Source organism: Rhinoraja longicauda, chromosome 4 (assembly GCF_053455715.1).
Source record: "Rhinoraja longicauda isolate Sanriku21f chromosome 4, sRhiLon1.1, whole genome shotgun sequence".
NCBI lineage: Eukaryota > Metazoa > Chordata > Chondrichthyes > Rajiformes > Arhynchobatidae > Rhinoraja > Rhinoraja longicauda.
This window is the reverse complement of record NC_135956.1, coordinates 35,080,467-35,099,794: the sequence shown is the minus strand read 5'-3', so window position 1 is coordinate 35,099,794 and position 19,328 is coordinate 35,080,467. Positions and strand designations below refer to the sequence as shown.

The following is a 19,328-nucleotide window of genomic DNA, read 5'->3' as shown; positions in this document are numbered from 1 at the left end:
ACAGACAGAGTTTTGCCAATGTTTTTTCTTAAACAAGTTGATGAGTTCACATCAGGTATCTGATTGACCAATAATAAAGGCATATTAACTGTGGTCAGCTAAATAACAACTATAATTTCAATGTATTAGTTAGACATGTAGTCTTACAAAGTGCTGTAAATATTTGGTCTACAATTCCATTCCACCGAGCAAACTGATTGCTTGTTTCCCACATCATGCTGCGCCACAAAAATAACAAAGCAAAAAAAAAATCTTTGGAACCTCCTGGAAGAGGGAAATAAATGCACATTTTTCTTTCTCATATAGTCATAGAGTCACACAGTGTGGAACCAGGCCCTTCAGCCCAACTTGCCCACACCGGCCAACATGTCCCAACCACACTATTCCCACCTGCCCATTTTTGACCTATATTCCTCCAAACATGTCCTATCAATGTACCTGCCTAACTGTATCTTAAATATTGGGATAGTCTGTCGATTATCTCCTCTGGCAGCTGCACTCTTCACCCACCTCCCCTTTCTTAGTTCCCTACACCCACTACCCCATTCCTTACCCTTTAATTCTGACTATCTGTGACGCTCGCTGTTTAATTTTTGACATGTTTGCCGATCTTAGCCAACTGGCAGCTGGTGGTTCTCAAAAGATTCGAGTGGAAGACGATATTATAAGATTCACTTATCCCACTGTCATCCCCTTTCACATAGCATTTTCACATCCTTCTATCATCTAACCTCTCCTGCCTTCCACGCTGCCACTGGGTTGCCCATTTTTAAAATCTGGCACAACTGCCTCGCAGCACCGGATATCCAGGTTCGATCTTGACCACAGGTGCTGCTTGTGTGGAATTTACAGGTTCTCCCTGTGATTGCGCGGGCTCCCTCTGGTTTTCTCTGGTTTTCTCTCACATTCCAAAGTCGTGTTGCTTTGTAGGTTAATTGGCCTCTGTAAAATCACTCCCAATATGCAGGGAGCTGATGGGAAAGTAAAGTAATGTAGAACTAAATGGGTGATTGTTGGTCGGCATGGACCCATTGGGCTGAAAGGCCTGTTTCCATGCTGATGGACACAAAATGCTTGAGTAACTCAGCGGCATCTCTGGAGAGAAGGAATGGGTGATGTTTCGGGTCGAGACCCTTCTTCAGACTTCAGTCTTCGATTTGAACCAGCATCTTCAGTTCTATCCTACACTGTTTCCATGCTGTATCTGTAAACTAAACCACGCTTAAAATGTTATCTCTAACCATAAATTCTGCCGGAAGGGCTTTGACTGACCCCGAACGTTAACTCTGATTCCCTCACAGATTATGCTTGACCAGGTTACCAATACAGAAGGATGCAACCATCAAGAAACAATCAATTTATTCATCCACAGGATGTGGGAGTCAACACCAATGTCGGCATTTATTAACTCTTCCTGACTGCCCTTGAACCGACTGGCTTCTAACTTACTTCAGGGAGCAGCTAAGTGTCAACCGTGGATGTACAGCCTCGCATAGATATGTCAGGTAAGGAGGGTAGATTTATTTTCCTGATCAGTAAACCAGATAGAGTTTTACAAAAATCATTGGATGCATGATTCCCGATAATTCTCAATATTTAGCTTAGTTTAGTTTAATGTCACATGCATCGAGGTACAGTGAAAATCTTTTTGTTGCGTGCTATCCAGTCAGCGGAAAGACGATACATGAATACAATTGAGCTGTTCACAGTGTGGAGATACAGGATAAAGGGAATAATGTATAGTGCAAGATAAAGTCCAGTAAAGTCCGATTAAAGATAGTCCGAGGGTAGATGGTAGAATTTATTTAATAAACTGAATTTTAATACCCTAGATGTTGTGGGATTTGAACTTACATCTCCAGATCATCAGTCGAGACCTATGGAGTGCTGGTCCTAGTTGTTGGGAGCTTGATGTCTGATTAGTGGTCCGTGGAGGGTAAGATCCTTTAACTAAAGTCAAAGCAGGCCTTAGCTTGTGTCCGTAGGGCAACATCATTCAGAAACCAAAGAAAGACACAAAATGGTGGAGTAAACCAGCGGGTCAGGCAGAATCTCTGGATAAAATGGACAGGTGATGTTTTGGGTCTGCTTGACCCATTGAATGACTCCAGCATTTTGTGTCTATCTTTGCCATAACCAGTATCTGCAGTTACTTTTTATTATCATTCTGAAGCCTCCTGGGCATGGTAGAATTTTTTTACAGATGTCATCAATGGAGTGCGCTGCAGTGATTTGTATTGTTACAAAGACCTGGTGGTCTCTGGACTCGTGTAGGGAGGATTCAGATTGGTACAAAGTCCTGGTGGTCTCTGGACTCGTGTGGGGAGGATTCAGATTGGTACAAAGACCTGGTGGTCTCTGGACTCGTGTAGGGAGGATTCAGATTGAAAGTCTGGAAATGGCTTTGATACATTGCACATTGCCTTACAGAGTAGTTCAAAGCAATGCACTACAGGATAGAATTTCTCAGCCTTAATTTTTCTATTCCTTCCACCAGAATTGCTTTGAATCTTGGCAGATCACAGCTCCATAAGGTTTGGAAGCTCCATCACCTCACTCTGTGCCCAACTGCGTGGATCACTGTGAGATTGGACAGCACAGTAGCGCATCTGGTAGACCTGCTGCCTCGTGGCGCCAGAGTCATGGGTTCGATCCCGACCTCGGGTGCTTGTGGAGTTTGTACTTTCTTCCTGTGACCGCATGGGTTTCCTCCAGGGTGCTCCAGTTTCCTCCCACTCCGAAGGATGTGCTGGTCTATAGAATTATTGTCCCGAATGTGTAGGGAGTGGATGCGAAAATGAGATAACATTGAACGAGCGTGAACAGGTGATTGATAGTCACTGTGGACTCAGTGGGCCAAAGGGCCTGTTTCCATGCTGTATCTTCAAACTAAACTAAATTTAACTGTGGCTGATGTCACAGTTATCCATTTTCATTTCTTCTTCTGTCTTTGATGCAAGACGGCATAATGGTTTGGGAAACTGCTCTTTGTGATAATGGCTAACAAATAAGTAAAATCGTTACCAAAAAAGTGGAGAGAGGAATGACGTATGAACTCATGAATAATTTGTCTGCATTAAATGCTGTCATGATTTCTAGGCGACTGACACAAATGGACCACTGCACTCCGGGAGATGTGTTTCCCCAATGTAGTGATTACCCCACAGAAAAGAGAGAGTGCTAACGTTTTCCAGAAGGTGCTGGAATGTGAGGTCAAATTTCTTTCTGCACAACTTGCCCCAGAAATGGCAAATTAAAAATATTATTGTCTTGAGTTAAGTCTTTGGAGAGTTTTTAATGATCTATCGGCCCTAGTTGTTTCAAGCTGTCACTGCCAGAGCCATAAAGCACAATAAATAAACGGCCTGAAAGTATGTATCTTGGGAATAGCTCCTTCCAAGAATTTATATCAAGCCATGTCAGTCTAATGGATGGCAGGAATGCAGCAAAACTGGTTGATCTTACTTGCAAGTTAATGTTTAGACGTAGAAACAAACAAGTGGGTTGGCAAATGAGTGGGTTTTTTTTGCCACATGTGGGATTAGTTATGGAAGAAATGGGAAGAAGAAAAATGCTTTGTAATTACATTAGAAGGATCTGGATTGGAGATAATGTGCAGCATATCAGACCACCAGACATTTTCCAAAATGCACTCAGTGCAAGACGTAATTTCATATTTGTTGAGCATTTTGCATTAAAGGTACAACTTCTTTCTTAAAAGAATGCTACCTCCTTGAATCTGTGAGTCTAATCATAGGTTAACCAAACTCAGTTCCACATCCACTAAAATCACCTCTCTGTCAGCAATTTAAGGTTTTAAAATGATTGCTTACAATCTTGGTGTCATTTTTAACCTTGAGATGAACTTCTGATTGCCCATTCAAATCTTCACAATGACTGTAAAAAAAATGAACTGCAGATGCTGGTTTATACCAAAGATAGACACAAAATACTGGAGTAACTCAGCAGGCCAGGCAGCACCTCTGGAGAAAATGAACAGGTAACATTTTGGGTCGGGACCCTTCTTCAGACTGAAGAAGTCTGAAACGTCACCTGTCCATTTTCTCCAGATTTGTTGTCTGACCCGCTGAGTTACTCCAGCATTTCGTGTCTATCGTCACAATGACTGAGTTTTTCTTTCTTCTTTGTATTGCTGCCTCAACCCTATTTCATCTCCTCAGTGCTTGAAGAACTCAAATAACAAAGTGCTTGAAGAACTCAGCGGGTCAGACAGTGTCTGCAGAAGGAAATAGACAAAGGCTGTTTTGAGCTGGACACTTCTTTAGACTGATGGAGTAGAGGGGAGAAACATGGTAAAGAGAGGTGACTTGAAGGAGTGGAAGAAGAACTGGAAAGTGATACGTTGATTCAGATGAGGAGGGTTGATTTTCAGATGGGAGGAGATGGTAACTGATGTTGTAGGTGAGGTGGTGAAGACAAAATTGTGTGGATGTAGAATCTGAAAAGGAAGGAAAATCAGGAGTGGAAGGAACTAGATGACAGGAACAGGGGAAGTGACAAGAAAGGAGAGCACATGGTGAATAGAATTATGAGACTTAGAAAGGATGGATAGTGGCAGAACTTTAATCATAATGGATGCCTCTACAACCAGAGGACATAGGTTTCAGGTGAGGAGTTGGAGGGTTAGAGAGGATCTGAGGAAATAATTTTCACCCAGAGGATGGTGAGAATCTGGAATCTACTGCCAGAGAAGGTGGTGGAGGCAAGTACTCTCACACCATTTAAAAATGATCTGGATAAGTACTTGAATCAGAAAGTCACAGAAGGCTATGGACAGATTTAAAGTCGTAGAGTCATACAGAACGGAAACAGGCCCTTCGGCCCAACTCGTCCAAGATGCTCTGTCTAAGCTAGTCCTATCTGCCCATGTTTGGCCTATATCCCTCTAAGCCTTGCCAAACCATGTACCTGACCAAATGTCTTTTAAGTGCTGTTATAGTACCTGCTCCACTGGCAGCTCATTCTGTATACCAACCACCCTCTAGAGTGAAAAAGTTGCCCCTCAGCTTCCTATTACATCTTTCCCCTTTCACATTCAACCTAAGTCCTCTGGTTCTGATTCCCTGATCCTGAGTAAAAGACTCTGTGCATTCACTCTATCTCGTCCCCTTGTGATTTTATACAAATGCTAGTAAATGTGATTAGTATAGATGGGTATCATATCATATCATATCATATATATACAGCCGGAAACAGGCCTTTTCGGCCCACCAAGTCCGTGCCGCCCAGCGATCCCCGTACATTAACACTATCCTACACCCACTAGGGACAATTTTTACATTTTACATTTACCCAGCCAATTAACCTACATACCTGTACGTCTTTGGAGTGTGGGAAGAACCGAAGATCTCGGAGAAAACCCACGCAGGTCACGGGGAGAACGTACAAACTCCTTACAGTAGTTGATGTTCAGCATAAACATAATGGCAATGGGTCTGTTTCTGTGTACTTTTTTAACCTATAATATAAAGCTGCATTCACAATATTACCAATAATGGGCCCATGCCCTCTATATTGATAGAATATTCTCCTTACCCCTCCCTTTGATCTTCTGGTGATGATCAGAAACATAAGCACTGGGACCTGTGTGATGTCTGGGCTCAATCGCCCCCAGATGCTTAGACCATGCTAGTGCGGGTCTTCCAAATGCAACTTGGACTCATCTGTGGGCTCTGACTTGGCTACTGAGGCTGGCTTGCTGCAGATCCCACAGAAATGTTGTCCTCAGGCTGAACTGTCAAACAGCTTGAGCAATTGGAATTACCTCTGACAAACAGGAAAATGCTCTTCCAAATTACATCTATCATGAAAACCCCAAATCAAAAAAACTGGAGAGGGTCAGGCAGCATTTGCAGAAAGAGAAGCAGAGTTGACACTTTAGGGTTTAGTTTAGTTTAGTTTAGTTTATTGTCAAGTGTACCAAGATACAGTGAAAAGCTTTTTTGTTGTGTGCTATCAAGTCAGCGGAATGTCAATACATGATGACAGTCAAGCCCTCCATGGTGTACAGGTACGGGATAACATGAATAACGTTTAATGCAAGATAAAGTCCAGAAAAGTCAGTAAAGATAGTTCAAGGGTCTCTAATGAGGTAGATAGTAGCTCAGGACGACTTCTGAGTTGGTGATAAGATGGTTCATTGGTAAGTACTGCAACTACTATCAGAATATTTCCTGATGTTTGTACATACCATTAACAGCTGCAGGATGTTGGTGCTCTGCTGCTGATCCGAGAGTCTGGAATTGCTGTGGTTATATGGGAATTCGTGGAAAAACATCAATTTCTCAGGAAAATCCGAACTACAGATTTAAAATAGGTTTCCTATATTGCAGTTATAAGGAACTGCAGATGTTGGTTTACAAAAAAAAACCACAAAGTGCTGGAAGCATCTCAGTGGGTCAGACAGCATCTCTGGAGAACATGGATAGGAGGATCTCTGGAGAACATAAAGTCTGAAGAAGGGTCCTGACTTGAAACGTCGCATATCCATGTTCTCCAGAGATGCTACCTGACCCGCTGAGTTACTCCAGTGCTTTGTGTCATTTTTAGATTTCCTGTATTTGCTATCTGTAGCAAAATCATAGTTGAGCTCAAAATTAAACAGTGGTTTCGATACAAATGCAAGGTTCTTCTTAAACTGCTTTTACAAAGAGTAGGGAGCAAAGGATTTCATCCTCATGTATCCAAAGCATTGTCCAAATTACTTCAAAGCCCAGAACATAACACAAACCAACCTTCCTTCCATTGATTCCATTTATACCTCATGCTGCCTTGGCAAGGCCACGAACATTTTCAATGACGAGTTGCACCCTGGCCATTCCCTCATCTCCCCTCTCCCATCGGGCAGATTCAGGGACAATTTTTTCCCAGTTGTTATCAGGCAATTGAACCATCCTACGACAGCTAGTGAGCAGTTCTGATCTACTATCTACTTCATTGGAGACCCTCGGACTATCTTTGATCAGACTTTACTGGTTTATCTTGCACTAAACATTATTCACATTATTCCCTTAATCATGTATCTGTACACTGTGGGTGGCTCGATTGTAATCATTATATTGTCTTTTCGTTGACTGGTTAGCATGCAACAAAAGCTTTTCACTGTACCTCAGACCAAGTGACAATAAACCAAATTAAACTAAACTAGATTTGCAACATTGTGTGCCTCTTGCATGGTGTGATTAAGTTCTTATACATCTCTTCCCCATCTTCTTTCTACAAACAATTCATTTTGCCAATATTTTTTGAGGAAGTCTGTATTATTTAACCCTGTTCCACCCATTGCTTTGTCCCATTATAGCCTGGCTACAGCAAAATAATTCCATTATCTCAGTGGAGACCAGTGTCTGCCAAATTAAGTGGAATAAAATAACAATAAATGGTCCTTCAGTGAATCACTGGATCACGTAAGTCCCAAAACATGGTGAGTAGGAAGTGTACTAAGTGATACTATGTCATGGGTGTTCTTTACCCATCTCTGGAGGAAGCTTTGTGCATCTAAATGCAAAAAGACAACACCTTCCACAGGGTCCTGTTGTGTGATTGCATTGGCGAAGGAAGTCAGCCTGTAGGGCAAATTAAAAGGCGGCACAGTGGCACAGTGGTGCAATTGGTAGAGTGACTGCCAAAAGTGTCAGAGACCCTGGTTCGATCCTGACCTCAGGTGCTGTGTGTGGAGTTTGCACACTCTTCCTGTAAGAGCGTGGATTTCCTCCGGGAGCTCCGGGTTTCTTCCCACATCCCCAAACCATGTGGATTTGCAGGTTAATTGTCCTCTGTAAAATTGACCCTAATATAGCGAATGGATGAGAAAGTGGGATAACATAGAACTAGTGTGAACAGGTGATAAAATGGTCGGGTGGGCTGAAGGGCCCGTTTCCAGGCTTTTTAGTTATCTGAAAACTAAGCTAGTATCTGTAAAGTGCTATCCTGATCAACACTTGCCATGACACCCATAGCGAGATCCCATCACGGACTGAAAGCTCCCTGGGTTCATCCTCCCTTATTGAGATCCCCAAGTCTCTAGGGCCATACTCTGATGTACTCTTTCCCTGAAACAGACCCAACCCTTGTCTCTGAATCGATTGGTTGCTCTTGCTACTCTTCTTGCCCCTCCACCCCGAATGGAACACTATGGCCTCCAGGAGATGCCAGTGTACTTTCTCAAGTGGATTTATAAAGAGACTTTGTTCTGGGATATCTGGGCAGAACAATAAGAAATGAATACATGGCAGTCTAGTTGCATACTACTATGACATTCACTACACACTGGCTACATTTTAATACCAATGTGCCCATGAGCTACATGGCAAGATATAAACAGGAATTTGCCAAACGTATCCCTGGAGGTTTGCAGAACAGCTGTGAAGGGGTTGGCCATAAAGCAGAGGGGCAATGCCTGCCAGTTAACCATCCAGTATCCTTGGGACAGGATATCAGATGCAGCAGATGGTCTGGTCAGGAAGTGGTGAGATCAGGATACGGCTTCATGCTTTACTTCATTCCAGCTCCCTTGGTTACACTTTGTGTCCACTTTCAGCAAGTGCCTGCAGAGGTACAGCTGATGCTTTAGTACGGGTTTTCCAAGCTCCCTCCCTTGGGCCTGGTGATAGAGCTCTCAAAAAACAAATAAATCAGTCGTCTTGACCAGAACAGATGCAAACCATCTCTGGCAGAAGAAGCTGAGTCCCAATTCTGCTTCTATTGCCCGTTCACTGCTCTACAAATGTTGTAATTTTTATTTGGAAGGGAGGTTTTCCTCAGTGGATGACAAATCCTGAATCAAAATATCAAAGTCTGCAAATGTCACCACGACATTTGTGCCAACAAATAGCAATATGAAGTTAAGTTTCATGTGCCTTCAAAGCACAGAGACAAAAAACATGCATCTCCACTGTGTTTTGGAATTTCTGATGTTACCACTGGATGCAATAAATAATGAAATTGCGCACCACAATCTCAAAGCCTTGTAGCCACTACCCGGCTCATTTGTATTCTGTGGATATTAAGCCAAATGAAAGAAGGTGTGCGTGGGGGGTGGGGGGTCAGAGGGTGGAAATCTCGCAAAACCTTAGTTGACCTACAATTGCTTTGCACTTAAAGGGCGGCACAATGGGGCTGTGGTAGAGTTGCTACCTTACAGCACCAGTGACCCGGGTTCAATTCTGACTACTGGTGCTGTCTGTATGGAGTTCGCATGTTCTCCCTGTGACTGCATGTTTCTTCTGGGTGCGCTAGTTCCCTCCCACACTCTAAAGACATGCAGGTGTATAGGTTAATTGGCTTCTGTAAAATTGTAAATTGTCTGAAGTGTATAGAATACATGGGATTATCTCTGATCGGCACGGGCTTGATGGGCTGAAGGGCCTGTTCCACACTGTGTCTCTAAAGTCTAAATCTGTAGAAACTAGAACTCACATTCAGTATCCCTATGGCAACATTTATTTTATAATGTGTGCGTGTGGGATGGGGGTGGGGGGTGCGTTGGTACAGCTCATACAAGGAGTAATTATAAAATACAGATTAGGTATAATTTGCAGCATAACAACAGTTCATGCCAATGAGTTGGTATCTGGCCTATTAATGCCCACAGTAGGCTCCTTTCTCCAAAATTAACCTATTCTGATCAGCCCATCTTTCTATGTTCATTTACCCCATGTTCTTATTGAGCTGGTCCTTAGTATGCAATTTTGAAGGAAGCAGTTCAATGCAGGTATCTGTAATGTCAGCCCCAGACACAGGAGAGATTCCGGGCTCCCGAGGCAGTGGGTGATTGTGACTCCAGCATATGGAAAGATGGTAAAAGTTCTAAACTTCATGAAATGTTGGCAGGAATATCAATAAGAAATCTCCCTGAGGTCCTTCACCTGGAACTTAGCTCTGTGGGTTTGATTAAGACCAAGCTAAAAAATGAAAACTTACTCAGAGAACATCTGAAAACCATTTGCAGGCTGGGGTATAAAAGACCCAAGCATCTGAAACAAATAACAAATGCAATTATTCACATCTACGACAGAAATATTTTATAGCCATTCATCTTGCATTGGTTCATTGAACTAATTGTTTCATTGTAATGGATTTGTGTTTAGAGATGTTTGAGTCTTTGCCAAAACATTGTCTTGAGATAATGGCGTAACTGTATCGCAACCTTCATTTATTTTGGCTTCATGTGAATGCAACTTATGTTCAACCATCCATACTGAGGTCACCTTATCTTCTTCTGAGAACAAAACAACAGGTACTTAGAATTTTTTAAAGCGCTGAATGATGATGGTCGCAATCTGTACTTCAGAGATTTTCTGATATTTGGTTAACTGCAAGTTGCTAGTTTGCCAACTGCACAAACCAGAGTCCGGGACTATCATTAGCTGAAAGCTCGGATGTAATGTACTTTCATCAAGGGTAATTTATCTAAAGCACCTATTTTGCATTTCTTTACTTTTTTATCAAGATTTCCCCTTGGATTTCTCATTAATCTTATTTCTTTGAAGTTAATATCTTTATAAAGCAAGCTATTGGAAGCAGGGGTGGCATGGTGGCACAGCAGTAGAGTTGCTGCCTTACAGTGCCAGAGACCCGGGTTCGATCCTGACTAAGGGTGCTGCCTGTACAAAGTCTGTACGTTCTTCTTGTGACCGCGTGGGTTTTCTCTGGGAGCGCCGGTTTCCTCCCACATTCCAAAGATGTACAGGTTTGTAGATTAATTAGTTTTGGTAAAATTGCAAATGGTTCCTCGTGTGTAGGATGGTGCTAGTGTACAAGGTGATCACTGGTCGGCGTGGACTCGGTGGGCTGAAGGGCCTGTTTCCACGCTGTATCTCTAAACGAAACTAAAAACTAAATAGGGGAGCCCTAATCATCCAAATACTATTGCTTGTTCTTGTTACATTATAGCATTATATATCCGATGGTCGTCAGCAAATATACTTATATTCCTTGTGAAGGAACTCACTTATACTTGAAGAATTTGTGAGTTATGAAGTGAATTCTACTCAGTGCTTTATTTTTAATTACCCAATCGGTTCCCAGAGTGAATTCCCTATTGACAAATGATTGGGGGAGCCGGAGATTGAGGGGAGACTATATAAAATTATGAGAGGTGTAGTAGATAGGGTCAACAGTCAAAACCTTTTCCCAAGGATGGAAATATCAAATACCAGAGGACATAGCTTTAAGTGAGTGGGGCAAAGTTTGAAGGATATATTAAATTCAATTCAATTCAATGATACTCTAGAGACTTTTGGATAGGCACATAGGAATGTAGGGAGTGGAGGGGTAAAAGTTGGCCTTTGCATCATGTTCAGCACCAACAGTGTGGGCCGAAGGATCTCTTTCTGTGCTGTACTGTTCTTTCTTCTATGTTCTACGTTGGACAGTCTTTTGGGAAGTTGATACTTTAGTGAAGTACAGATCACGCCTTCTCAATAAGCATGGGGACAGCCCTACTCTAACAGAATATATGACAGCAATTTGTACTGAGTTCCTTGTTGGAAACAATACAGTTTGGGCAGGGCCGTCTTAACGCATGGGCCTGATGGGCACTTGCCCGGGGGCCCACGAGCATAGGGGCCCAATGCTGATCTGTGTATGTTAAGTGACTTGCAATAAATAAATACTACTTTAAAAATGTAGGTTCAATAAGTGCTTTTTTCGCAACATTTTCAGTCACTAAGTGCTTCTCACAGCGATCTGTAAGTGCTTTTTGCAACAATGTAGCACCCTAAGTCCATCGCTAAGTGCTTTTCGGTAAGTGCTTTTCGCCGGCACGACAGGGGGCGGGGGGCTGGTAGGGAAAGGGGGGTGGGGGAGAGTAACGGTAGGGGCCCCAGTACACTGCTTTGCCCGGGGGCCCATAATGCTGTAAAAACGGCCCTGAGTTTGGGAGACTATTACTAGTTGTTGGGGACATGCCGAACTTCCTAAGCCTTCTCGGCGTTGGTTTGCTTTCTTGGCCATTGTTTCAATGTGGCTGGTCCAGGACAAATTGCTGATGATATTTATTCCTAAGAACTTGAAGCTATCAACCATCTCTACTTTGGCACGATCAATGATTACTGGGGTATTTGTGCCGCTTTGCTTCCTGAAGTCGATCGCAATCTCCTTTATCTTGCTGACATTGAGGAAGAGGTTGTTGTCTTGGCACCAGGTTACGAGGTTCTCAATCTCCTTCCTGTACTCCGTCTCATTATTATTTAATATCCAGCCCACTGGGGCGGCGTTGTCTGCAATTTGTAAAGTGAGATGGATTAGTATTTGGCTGCACAGTCGTGGGTGTATAAAGAGTATAGAATGGGGCTGAGAACACATCACCATGGGGCACCAGTGTTGAGGATTATTGTAGAGGTTGATTTATCACCTATCCTCACTGATTGTGGTCAGGAAGTCGAGGATCCAGTTGCAGACGTGAAGGCTGACTCGCATGTTCCACGAGTTTAGAGATGAGCTTGGATGGTCAGTGGGTTAATTAATAAATTGACCTCAGTGTGTGAATGACCTGTGGAACCTGGGGAAAGTTGATGGCAAAGTGGGGTGCATATGATTCTTGCAGATTGAGTGGGCAGAAGAGCCTGGTTCTTGCTGTGTGGCTGAAGGGCATGTTTCTGTGCTAGGACTTACATACAGTGACATTTGCCAAAAGGGATTGCGTGTATTCTGCTTTTTTAGTTTAGTTTAGTTCAGTTTAGTTTTGAGATACGGCATGGAACCGGCCCTTCGACCCACTGAGTCCACACTGACCATCGGTCACCTGTTCACACTAGTTCTATGTCATCCCCACTTTCTCATCCACTCTCGACACACTAGGGGCAATTTACAAAGCCGTTTAACCTACAGATCCGCACGTCTTTGAGATGTGGAAGGAAACCACAACGTCCGGACTGAACCCGGTCCAACTTTTCCAACGGCTCTCTCCTGGTCCGCCGAGCCTTTGGGTCCTCCGGGTTCCCGGTTCCATGGAAGGCTGAGCCTTCGAGCGGGTTCCCGGTAAGGATGAGTTAATGTTGTGACCTGTTGTCAAATGTTGCTGATATTGCAACTCTGTGGAGTACCCATGAGCTAAGATTCTCAAGGAAACATTGCATTTCCAAAAGCCTTTATTTTCAATCTAACACTTCTGCCTGCACGTAATCAGCAGCTCTGGTTTCATTGAACTCCCTTTGTGCAGTTTGTAAAGGGGAAACAGGCTCGCATTTTACATAATATCTTTTGAGCTACTCAACAGTGGAAGGTAAATGAAAATGTTAATGAAGAAAGTGTGGCACTAAGCCTGGCCCATCACACATGAAGGCAACAAACCAGCATAGCACTGGAGGGCACTTGAATGGCTGAGGTGAAAGGTCAGAGCTGGCATAACTGAAGAGTCTTGACTCTTTGCTGGGTGCCAGCCTGACACGTTATATATCTGGAAATGCCAGGAGCTCCCTGTTTGGAGACTTGCCTGATCGCTCCCAAATGTGACCCCAACAGCAATAGTAAGGTTCGCACTCTTTATCAATTTCAGTTTATACATTTTTCACCACTGTCTCTGCAAATGATATAACAACATCTTTGATCTGCAGGTCACAAGACTGAAGCGATCAACTGTTTCACTGGAGTTTATTTGTTTAGTTTAGTGTATTGTCACGTGTACTGATGTACAGTGAAAAGCTTTTGTTGTGTGCTAACCAGTCAGCGGAAAGACAATACATGATTACAATCGAGCCGTCCATAGCATACAGATACATGATAAAGGGAATAACGTGAATAATGTTGAGTGCAAGATAATGTCTGATCAAAGATACTCTGAGGGTCTTCAATGAGGTACGGTTCCTGCATAAGCGGGGCTGGAAGGGGAAGAGTAGTAGCGGATGAATAAGGAACAAAACTATACTGGGGTAATGGTGGAGAAGGGGACTCCCCAACAATCAGTCAGCACGTTGACATGATGGATATGGAGGCTTTGGAAAGGATGCAGAGGAGGTTTACCAGAATGATATCTGGATTACAGGATATTAACTACAGCGAGAGGTTGGGTTGTTTTCTCTGGAATGCTGGAGGTTGATAGAAGTATATAAAATTATCAGAGGCAGGATGGAAACACCAGTGGGCATGGCTTTAAGATGAGAGGGGCAAAGTTTGAAGGAGATGTGCGGAGCAAGTTTTTTACACAGAGGGTGGTAGGTGCCTGGAACGTGCTGCTGGAGTTAGTGGTGGAGGCAAATATGAAATTGGTATTTAAGAGATTTTTAGACAGGCACAAGGATATGCTGGGAATGGAGGGATATGGATTAAGTGCAGACAAATAAGAATTGGTCTTAGCATCATGTATGGCACAGATATTATGGGCCGAAGGGTCTATTCCTGTGCTGGCCTGTTCTATGTTCTACTGTATGTTCTATTAACAATGCATAAAATAAATTAAATATAATGTGGTCGTCCAAGAGTAGTGAATTTAAAGTCCAGTGTTTTCTCCGAATGGTGTCTACATAGAAACAAAGAAACATAGAAAAGAGGTGCTGGAGTAGGCCATTCGGCCCTTCGAGACAGCACCGCCATTCAATGTGATCATGGCTGATCATCCACAATTAGTACCCTATTCCTGACTTCTCCCCTATACCCCTTAATTCTGCTAGCCCTAAGAGCTCTATCTAACTTTCTCTTGAATGCATCCAGTGAGTCGGCCTCCACTGCCTTCTGAGGCAGAGAATCCCACAAATTCACAACTCTCTGTGTGAAAAAGTTTTTCCTCATCCCAGTTCTAAATGACCTACCCCTTATTCTTAAACTGTGGACACTGGTTCTGGACTCCCCCAACATCGGGAACATGTTTCGTGCCTCTAGCTTGTCCAATCCCTTAATAATTTTATGACTCTATAAGATCCCCTCTCATCCTTCTAAATTCCAGTGAATACAAGCCCAGTTGCTTCATTCTTTCATCATATGTCCCACCATTCCGAGAATTAACCTCGTGAACCTACGATGCACTCCCTCAATAGCAAGAATGTTCTTCCTCAAATTAGGAGACTAAAACTGCACACAATATTCCAGGTGCGGTCTCATCAGGGCCCTGTACAACTGGAGAAGGACCTCTTTGCTCCTATACTCAACTTCTTTGTTATGAAGGCCAACATGCCATTAGCTTTCTTCACTGCCTGTTGTACCTGCATGCTTACTTTCAGTGACTGATGTACAAGGACACCCAGGTCTCGTTGTACTTCCCCTTTTCCTAACATGACACCATTCAGATAATAATCTGCCTTCCTGTTCTTACCACCAAAGTGGATAACTCACATTTATCCACATTATACTGCATCTGCCATGCATCTGCCCACTCAACCAACCTGTCCAAATCACCCTGCATCCTCATCAGAGTTCACACTTCCACCCAGCTTTGTGTCATTTGCAAATTTGCTCATGTTACTTTTAATTCCTTCATCTAAATCATTAATGTATTTTGTAAATAGCTGCAGTCCCAGCACCGAGCCTTGCGGCACCCCACTAGTCACTACCTGCCATTCTGAAAGGGACTCGTTAATCCCTACTTTTTGTTTCCTGCCTGCCAACCAATTTTCTATCCATGTCAATACCCTACCTCCAATACCATGTGCTCTAATTTTGCCCACTAATCTCCAGTCTGGGACCTTATCAAAGGCTTTCTGAAAGTCCAGGTACACTATATCCACTGGCTCTCCCTTGTCCATTTTATTTGTTACATCCTCAAACAATTCCAGAAGATTTGTCAAGCATGATTTCCCCTTCATAAATCCATGCTGACTTGGATCCTGTTACTGCTATCCAAATGTGCCGCTATTACATCTTTGATAATCGACTCTAGTATCTCCCCCACCACTGATGTCAGGCTACCAGGTCTATAATTCCCTGTTTTCCCTTTCCCACCGAACATTAGCTACCCTCCAATCCACAGGAACTGATCCAGAATTTATAGAACAATGGAAAATGATCACCAATGTGTCCATGATTTCTAGAGCCACCTCCTTGAGTGCCCTGGGATGCAGACCATTAGGCCTTAGCCCTAAGAGCTAAATCTAACTCTCTCTTGAAAACATCCAGTGAATTGGACGCCACTGCCTTCTGTGGCAGAGAATTCCACAGATTCACAACTCGCTGGGTGAAAAAGTTTTTCCTCATCTCAGTCCTAAATGACCTACCCCTTATTCTTAAATTGTGACCCCTGGTTCTGGACTCCCCCAGCATTGAGAACATTTTTCCTGCATCTACCCTACCCTTTCAAGTTTGACAACATCCAATCCTCTAAGAATTTTATAGGAGTCTGTTCTGATCATAAAAAAAAGAGGTTGCAGCTTCAGTGAATAGTTTTTTTTTTACAAGTTCTTGATAGCCTTTCAACCTTATGGAATTTTTGAATTCTCATTCTGACATAGTGGTATTTCAACTCCCTGACTCAGCATTCATAGCTCAGTTTACTAAATGTTACCTACCTGCTGCCGTACCTCTCTCAGGAGGGCCTATTCTGTGGCCACTCCTGCTTACATATTTAGTAGCAGGGTGTTCTCATTAATAGTAGTATTTAGTAGCATGGTGAAACACATCCTCCTCAGATAGTACCATCCCCTTCTTTGCTCCATCTACTGAAGCCAACATCCTGCACACCCGCACCCCCCCTCCCACGGCTGGCCCCCCTCCTCCGCTCCATGATCATGTAATTCAACGGTATGTGCACTAGGAATGTTTTGCCACTGTGGGTGTGAATGCGGTAAAAGTCTCTTGCTGGTATCATATTGTCAGAAGCAAACCTATATCTACATATAATAGGATAACAGAGCACACAAACAAAAAAAATCAGTGTTCAAAATTCCCATTGATAACTTCCAGGCTGAGAAATGCTTGCCTCCTATCTGTTTCAGCTAATCCTGGCATTGGCCCATTATTATTACGGATAGGTGAGAGGGGAAAAATTTGGTAGGAACCTGAGGGGCAACAGTTTCACACAGAGGGTGGTGGATGTATGGAATAAGCTGCCATAGGAGATAGTTGAGGTAGGTACAATAACAACATTTAAAAGATATTTGGACAAATATATGGATAGGAAAGGTTTAGAGGGATATGGACCAAACTTAGGCAGGTGGGACTAGTGTAGATGGGGCATCTGGGTTAGCATAGGCAAGTTGGGCTGAAGGTCCAGTTATCGTGCTGTTTGACACCATGATTCTATAATTCTCAAGTAACTAGCCTGGCCCAAGTACTTTGTGAGTTGTAAGGAGAGAAACTCAAGACTATTATGCCTTGTACGCCTATTAACCTTTGTTATAATACAGTTAAATGAGTTATCTTGAGATTTAGCAGGCAGATAGGTGGAAGGCCAAAACAAAAAGAGGATTTGCATAGACAACCCAGTCACTTTTACCCTTTCTTTATTTCACAAGAACTCACTTACCACAGTCATGGAGTCATGCAATGTGGAAACAGGCCCTTTGGTCCAACTTGCCCATGCGGACCAAAATGCCACGTCTGCACTCGTCCCACCTACCTGCATTTGGCCCATATCCAATCCATGTACCTGTCTAAATGTTTCTTAATCATTGCAACAGTACCTTCCTTAACTACCTTCTCTGGCAGCTTGTTCCATACATCCACCACCCTTTGTGTAAAAAAGTTACCCCTCAGGTTTCCATTAGATCTTTCCCCTCTCACCTTACACCTATGTCCTCTGGTACTCAATTCCCCTATTCTGGGCAAAAGACTGTGCGTGTTTACCTGATCTAGTCCTCTCATGATTTTGTACACCTCTATAAGATCATCCCTCATCCTCCTGTACTCCAAGGAATAAAGCCCTAGCCCGCTGAACCTCTCCCTCGAGTCCTAGCACCATCCTGGTTAATCTTCTCTGATCCCTTTCAAGTTTGACAACATCTTTCCTCTAACATGGTGACTGAACACTATACTCTAAATGCGGCCTCACCAATGTCTTATATAACTGTAACATGACTCCCAACTTCTACACTTCTGACTGATGAAGGCCAATGTGCCGAAATCCAGATGTTGAAGGCACACCAGAAACAGGATTTGGAGGTTAATTGCCCCTGGTGTGGAGGGAGTTGATGCAAAAGTTGGATAACATAAGAGTATAAGAAAATAACTGCAGATGCTGGTATAAATCGATTTATTCACAAAATGCTGGAGTAACTCAGCAGGTCAGGCAGCATCTCGGGAGAGAAGGAATAACATAGAGCTAGTTTGAATGGGTGATTGATCGTTGGCATGGACTTGGTGGGCTGAAGGGCCTGTTTCCATGCTGTATCTGAAAATAAACGAAACGGTATGATGACCTTATTTATTTTCAGGAAGTGGTCATGATGGGCAAGGCCAAAGGTGCAAGATGGCGCTGGACCGTGGCGACTCTTTGCTTGCTGCTCACGGAGGAGGAACTATTATCATCCAATACAATCACCCTACTTGTTAAATCTCTGTTTTTTACTTTAGTACAGAGATACAGCGCAGAAACAGGCCCTTCGGCCCACCGAGTCTGCACTACCAGAGATCCCTGCACATTAGCACTACACTGCACACAGGGACAATTTACACTTATACCAAGCCAATTTATCGACATACCTGTATGTCTTTGGAGTGTGGGAGGAAACCGAAGATCTCGGAGAAAACCCACAGTCATGGGGAGAACGTACAAACTCCGTCCAGACAGGGGTCGATCCCAGATCTGTGGCGCTGCAAGCGCTGTAAGGCAGCAACTCTGCCACTGTGCCACCCTCTAACTCTTCACCCTTGCCAGTTGTTCTAAAATAAATCTATTTATATTCTGCACTCTATATCTTTCCCTTTGCTCTAACTATTGTACGAGTTGATTGTATTTACCTGTAGAACTATCTGATTTGATTGGATAGCATGCAAAGCAAAGCTTTCCGCTGCACTCGGTACATGCGACAATAATGAAACGAAACCTAAAACTATTGCTTTTGAACCATGTGAACTGTTCGGCCATTTCAGAATGGAACAAAAAAACTAAATAGTTAAAAGTCATCACACGTGGGCCACCCCATTAGATTTCCTTGCCAAAAGAACAATGGTGAATCTTTTCTTTCTTAAGTGTCAATGTGGTTCTGTATTCCAGATGTATTTAATTAACTGAATATGAATCTCTCAGATGCAGTGTGTTTGAAATTTATGCCGCCAGAAGTCCGGATTGTTAAACCAGTAATGTGACCACTATATTACCAGTCTCCTTTAATAAAGTTTCCTCCCATTGCGTTTAGAAGGATGCCTTTTACTAAAAGCACTCAGGGAATTATATGTTCAGCAGCCATTGATCTTGCATGTGACAGGGTTAATTAGGCATT

The 19,328-nt window shown here is 43.1% G+C and overlaps 1 protein-coding gene across 1 annotated transcript in view; it reads left to right on the top strand.

The window, feature by feature from the left end:
- The first annotated feature begins 1,485 nt into the window (after positions 1–1,485).
- arhgap28 (Rho GTPase activating protein 28) overlaps positions 1,486–19,328 on the top strand; it is a 191,218-nt gene continuing 173,375 nt past the window's right edge. The window contains exon 1 of the mRNA XM_078398591.1: positions 1,486–1,505. The gene's annotated coding sequence lies outside the window, so the exon portion shown is untranslated. The remainder of the gene's footprint in view (positions 1,506–19,328) is intronic.